This window comes from Abrus precatorius, unplaced genomic scaffold (genome assembly GCF_003935025.1).
Source record: "Abrus precatorius isolate BTA unplaced genomic scaffold, Abrus_2018 Scaffold4, whole genome shotgun sequence".
In the NCBI taxonomy this organism is placed as follows: Eukaryota; Viridiplantae; Streptophyta; class Magnoliopsida; order Fabales; family Fabaceae; genus Abrus; species Abrus precatorius.
The window spans coordinates 5,633,546-5,639,545 of record NW_020874384.1 but is presented as its reverse complement, the minus strand read 5'-3'; the positions used below and the strand labels follow the sequence as shown (position 1 = coordinate 5,639,545).

At 34.2% G+C, this 6,000-nt stretch overlaps 1 non-coding gene across 1 annotated transcript; it reads left to right on the top strand.

Moving 5' to 3' along the window:
* Positions 1 to 390: 390 nt before the first annotated feature.
* LOC113866451 lies at positions 391 to 496 on the top strand. Its single transcript, XR_003505091.1, has one exon. It is a non-coding gene; the product is annotated as a small nucleolar RNA R71 (small nucleolar RNA).
* The last annotated feature ends 5,504 nt before the right edge of the window (positions 497 to 6,000 follow it).

Here is a 6,000-nt window from a genome sequence, read left to right as displayed (position 1 = left end):
TGTTCCTGTGATTCACTTGTAGATGCCTCACATGCACCATTGGCATGATTTCCTCCACATAAATCACAGTTTAGCTGACTGGTAGACATACTCCCTACTTGAAGATTGTTGATTTGTTGAGTTAGGGCAGCTATTTGTTCTGAAAACATCTGATTTTGTAGCTGGTTCTATGCAAGAAAGGTTTCCAAAACCTTAGCTTCATAACCAGAGTTTATTCCTTGATTTTTTGAGTTTGAATTCTAGTACATTGATGATGCCATCATTTCAATGATTCTCTGGGCTTCTTCTAAAGATTTTGTATTTAAGGAACCTCCAGCAGCAGCATCAACCATTGTTCTTGTTGATGTATTCATTCCATTATAGAAGGTTTCCAATTGCATCCAATCTGGAATACAATGATGTGACACCTCCTTAGCAGCTCCTTGTATCTTTCCCAAGCTTCATACAATGACTCTCCTTCCTGCTGCACAAAAGATGTAATTTCTCTTCTCAGCTTGGCAGCTTTGGATAGAGAAAAATACTTGGTTAGAAATTTATTCACTAGCTTTGTCCAAGTTGTGATGCTTCCTTGTGGTTGAGCTTGTAACCAGCATTTGGCTCTATCTCTCAAGGAAAAGGGAAATAATCCCAGTCTGATGGCTTCTTCACTAACCCCGTTCATTCTTATGGTATCACATAACTGCAAAAAGTTTGAAATATGTAGGTTAGGGTCATCAGAATTTCCACCAAAAAACTGATCCTGTTGGACTAAGTGTAATAGGGCAGGTTTAATCTCAAAATGGTTAGCTTGGATAGTTGGCCTAATTATAGAAGAATTAAAACCTTACATGTTAAGAATTGCATAGTCCCCTAATGTTCTAATTCTATTTTGCTCAGCCATCTCTATTTATGGATTTGGTTGTCTCAAAGGTGTAGGTGTTCTTTTTACTCTAGGAGTATTCTAAATTTCTGGAGAATAGACAACTTGTACTTCACTATCACTTCCTATGAATTTTTCTACTCTATCCTCTCTTCTTAAGGTTATGTCTATGTCAGGATCAAATACCAGAATTGATTTATTTTTGTTTTTACCACGCATATACAAATCAAAATGAACAAAATTAAATTACAACTCGATATTCAGAAATGCACAACAAAGATTATGCAGAAGATATCAGCAAAAACATATAAAATTCAAGTCTAGCAACTGCAGAATTATGCAAAATTCAATAGAAAATTATGTAGAAAAATGCAAAAAACAGCATAAAATAGTGCAAAAAACTACACAAAATGCAGAAAAGAAAATCATGCAGAAAAACTTAGAAGCAAAACAACAAAAATAAATGCTCAATCTAGCTACCTCTCTACTACTAATGATATTGAAACATAAATTTCCCGGCAATGGCGCCAAAAACTTGTTTACAATTCTGAACACTAGCAAGTGCACTACGAATTGCAACAAGTAATGAGTAATTTTTAAGATCAAAATATCGTTTCCACATGGAATTAGGAAATCAATTATCACTTCACAGAACTATAACCATTTGAGTCATACGAATTTGGAAGATTTATAACATTCAGAAGTCAAGAACAAGCACAATTAAAAAGTAAGAAACTTGCAGTAAAAACAGAATATGAAAGTTGTGATAAAATGAGATGGGAATGAAGAATAGTTAGGAATTTATTTCACAAGAATGTCAATATCAATTCAATCATGCCTCTGAATATTCAAGTAATTGGTTAATTGCCAATCAGTTTCTCTTATTAATAGTCAATGTTTAATTCCTTAAATCATTGACCCTAACAAGCAACTAAACCCCCCTAATCCCTTAGGTGAAGTTCAATTTCAAGTTGTATTAAGACTTAGAACCGTAGGATTGCAGTATAAGGTCTCCTTATCCTTAAGAAATCCTTAATTTTGATTGCTAACTCAGATTAGAGAAGCAAATCCAACTTTCTTTGGTAAATGTTCCTCTTTGATTAACCATACGAATTTCCATTCACAAAGTCTAATAACAGCAGAATTAACAATTTAATTAATCCAAAAACTCAAATTTCAGAAGCAAATATCGAATCAATACATCAATTCAAGTTCCACAAACTCCTAACTATGGAGAATTAAGCAAACATTGTAACAGAGAAAAAGAAAGAAGGAGAAGAAGAGAAGAATTGCAGAGAAGTCATCTCCACGAGCTCCAATCCAATGCCTCTTTTTGGAGCTTCGAAATTCGACCCCAATCCTCTCTTTCACTCTCTCTCAACGAGAATCTAACAGAAAAAATGGAAAATGAACAAAAAGCCCCGAGTTTTGAGCTTAAAACATGTATTTATAGAAATCCCGATTCTATGTGTTATCACTCTTGCTGATAAGAGTGGCCACGTAGAAGCTCATGTGATTTCTAGAAACTGAAACTATCACTTTCACTGCTAAGAGTTGCAACGCAGGAGGTTGAGTAGTTGCGCGTGATCACTTTCGAGAGCAAGAGTGACCACGCACAACTTGCCTTGGTTCACACATTTCTGGAACATCCACTTTCGCTGGTAAGAGTGTTAACGCAGAGCTCACTGAAATTTTGCCTTCTCTGGAACACTCACTTTCGCCAGCAAGAGTGTTAACACAGAGCTTGTTCTTCTGAGTAACTCTCTGGAACACTCACTTTCGCTGGTAAGAGTGACCACGACCAGACTCTTTTCTTCTTTTAGGCTCTGGAACGATCACTTTCACTGGGAAAAGTGTTAACGCCCAGTGTGTATTCCTCTTTGACAATAGTGATTACGCCCAGCTTGCATTCCATTGTTCTTATGTTTTCGAGTCCAAAATTGCTATTTTTCCTCTTCCTTTTCATTGATCTTCCATTTCCATGACTTTTGCTCAGATTATTCCTATAAAAACAAGATTAATTTCTTAAGATCTAAGCAGAAATTCCACAAATGCTAAAATAACTACATATTAAAAGAAAACTTTCAATCATTGAATTTTTCTGAATTTTTCTGCTTTTCTTATATATTTTCCTTATCAAATGGGTTAGAAATACACTAAAATATTAGTAAAAATATGGATTCATCAATCGTTCCTCGAGAAACACCAATCACTGATCCTTGATTCCTTGATGAAAAATACAATCGGACAAGAAATTTCAAAGAAAAAGTGGAAGAAGAATGAGATGGATATTGGCGCCACTCTCAAATGGGAGATAAGTCATAAGATCTTCATCATGATGGAAGGATCCACCAATAAGAAGTAAGCTTAAGGTCTCTACCAAGATCACTTGAGAGAAAAATGAGTTTCTCAAAACTCACTAGATTTTTTCAAATTTGAAAAAATGAACCAAAGTTACTAAAATACAAAGAAAAAGTGCCTTATATAGGCAACAAATTACACTAGCTATTGGGCTATTCCCAACTACACAAGAAGGCAAAAGTCCAAGTTACAAAAATACACTATGAAAAGTAAGAATCATGAATGATACAAGAGAAATAGAAATAGGTCTTCAAAGTGTGGCATTCTATGGACTTGGGCCCAAGGTGACTTACTAGGCCCATAAGCTTGCCTAAGGCTTCTTAACCCTTGACCTAGTCATAGGGCCTTGAAGTCCCTCCAAAGTATCCTCTACTTAGCTCAAGCTCTCCAAGCTAGTGAGGTCCTCATCAGAAGGTATCTAATTAGAACTTTGTTACTAGAATGATTAGTCAACTTAAACCTACCTACCAGTCTCAAAATATAAGCTTTAGCAAACCAAGTCAGTTGAATGAGATTTTGGTTATGCATGGCAACATAGGCAAAGTGTTCGTCCAACCTAGCCAACTTCAAGCTACTTCCCATAAATGCATCACTAAGTGGTCTAATATATCCCAAGCAAGTTCTTAACAATCTATGCACTATCACCTCCTATAGGGGCAATAACTGGCCTTCCAATAATATGAAGACTCCTCTGAATAGTGATGTCTTAAAGATTTATAATATACTGTCCAAGAGGCATGGGGAAGGTATAGGTTTCTGGCCTCCATCTTTCTACCAAAGATGTAATTAGATATCAGTCAATAGGAAAGCTTGCTAATTGTGCAACTTTGGCAAATCTAGCTAATGTCAAATGAGGAAATATTTCTACTAGAACTCCCTCTATTCCAGTAGGAATAAAGTGACTCCTTCTAACTCTCAAAATTGAATGGTCATGCCCATCTCAAATGTACTTCAATATTGAATAGACTAATACCACAATAACAAACCATCTTCGTGGTTGAGATTTAACACCCTAATACAAGACGAAGATGATGCCATTTGAAATAAGTTTAAAAATAATTATACTTAAACTCTCAATTTAAAATAAAATAAATTTAAATTTACATTAAACACAAATAAAACTATCAATTGTTTATCAAACATTAACCAATTTTCATGACAAATATTTTAAGAAAACAAATTACGAATTTATTTGCACAATTTTTTTTTATCAATTATCACAGTTATATATCATTTCAACTATTTCAAGTTACTTTCTTAGTGAAGATATAACAAAAATAACATATTTTATCTATTTACCGATAATTAAATATTATACTACATATAATATTTAATATTTTACATGTTTTGATTATATGGTTACACATATTATTTTATTTTATTTATATATTAACAATTAACTTATACATTGATACGGTAACCTACCATAATACTTACAAATTTATTAATAAAAATTTATATAACATATTATACTTGTTTTATAAATTTAAAAATATGCATTAACTTTGTTTTTTTTTTATTTTTTATTTTTGCTATATAAGGGGTTAAAAAGTCCAAAAACAAAACAAAGTTAATGTCCCATGTAACACCAAAGTTTAATTTTTTAAATAAATAAATTCTGCAAAATTAGGAATAATAAAAAAATTTATTCAAATGATTCCCAAAGCATAGTTCAATAAAATGTTTCAAAATAAGGATGAATTACAATTTGAATCAATAATTGCTATAGGACTTAAATAATACATCAAGTTTTTAAAATAAATTTCTAAGTCCTATAGCAGTTTCATCCATCCCTTCATTGAGCCTTGTGTTGATCGTCTTGCTCACTTAAAAAATAAATGTAAATTTGAGTATTTTACACTATCACATATAAGTACAGAAACTCACCTTGCACATTCTACAAATTTACTGCCATAACTCAATCATGCATCAAACAGGTATAAAATAATAATCTCAACATTTCATTCTCATTCACACACACAGGTGCGCTCATTGCACCATCAGTCATTTCACACGCACACGTATGTTTACTGTACGTTAGCCACACTCACTAGGCACTGTGGTCACAGATTCCTGATGCCCTCAACCTCAGGGACTTACTCAGTTTCACACTATGGATGGTCGCCAGATAATTCCGCTCTCACAGATACAACGTGTGCGGTCACGAGCCGCTTGGCAAAGTTGTTAGTCAAAGGCCGAGTCAGGAGGAGAGCATGTGGCCTGTGGTGCACCCACAGTCACTGTTGGTGTCACCATCACCCTCTCTTCCCCAAGGTATCTCTACTGCCCCCGTCTTTCACACCCCTAGTGTATCGCTGAATCATTCATAGTTCTAACATATTCAAACACATTCACAATCGCATCTAACATGTCATTCACATACATTTCTAACCATTCAAATTATTCAACATCTAGCGATGGCATGCATAACATGTAATTTCATCTACAATCTCAATCACATTACAATATTCATTTTCACACACGACACATATGCCCACATCCAATCACATTACACACAAACATCCAATTTTCCTAGAACCTCACCACAATCAAGCCATTCCACACTCACACATGTCCAATATTCATCTCATCAAGCTAAATCAAGAATCTTTTATCAAAACACAATCGTTCTTACATTCTATCTCAACCACATTGTGACTCATAGTAAATATTTAGATTTCAAAACAAAAAAAGATAGGGTAGAGTCACCCCTAACCTCAAATCAAAGACTCCCACGTAAATCAACAATGAAAGTGTTCTCCACATGGATTTAGTCCTAA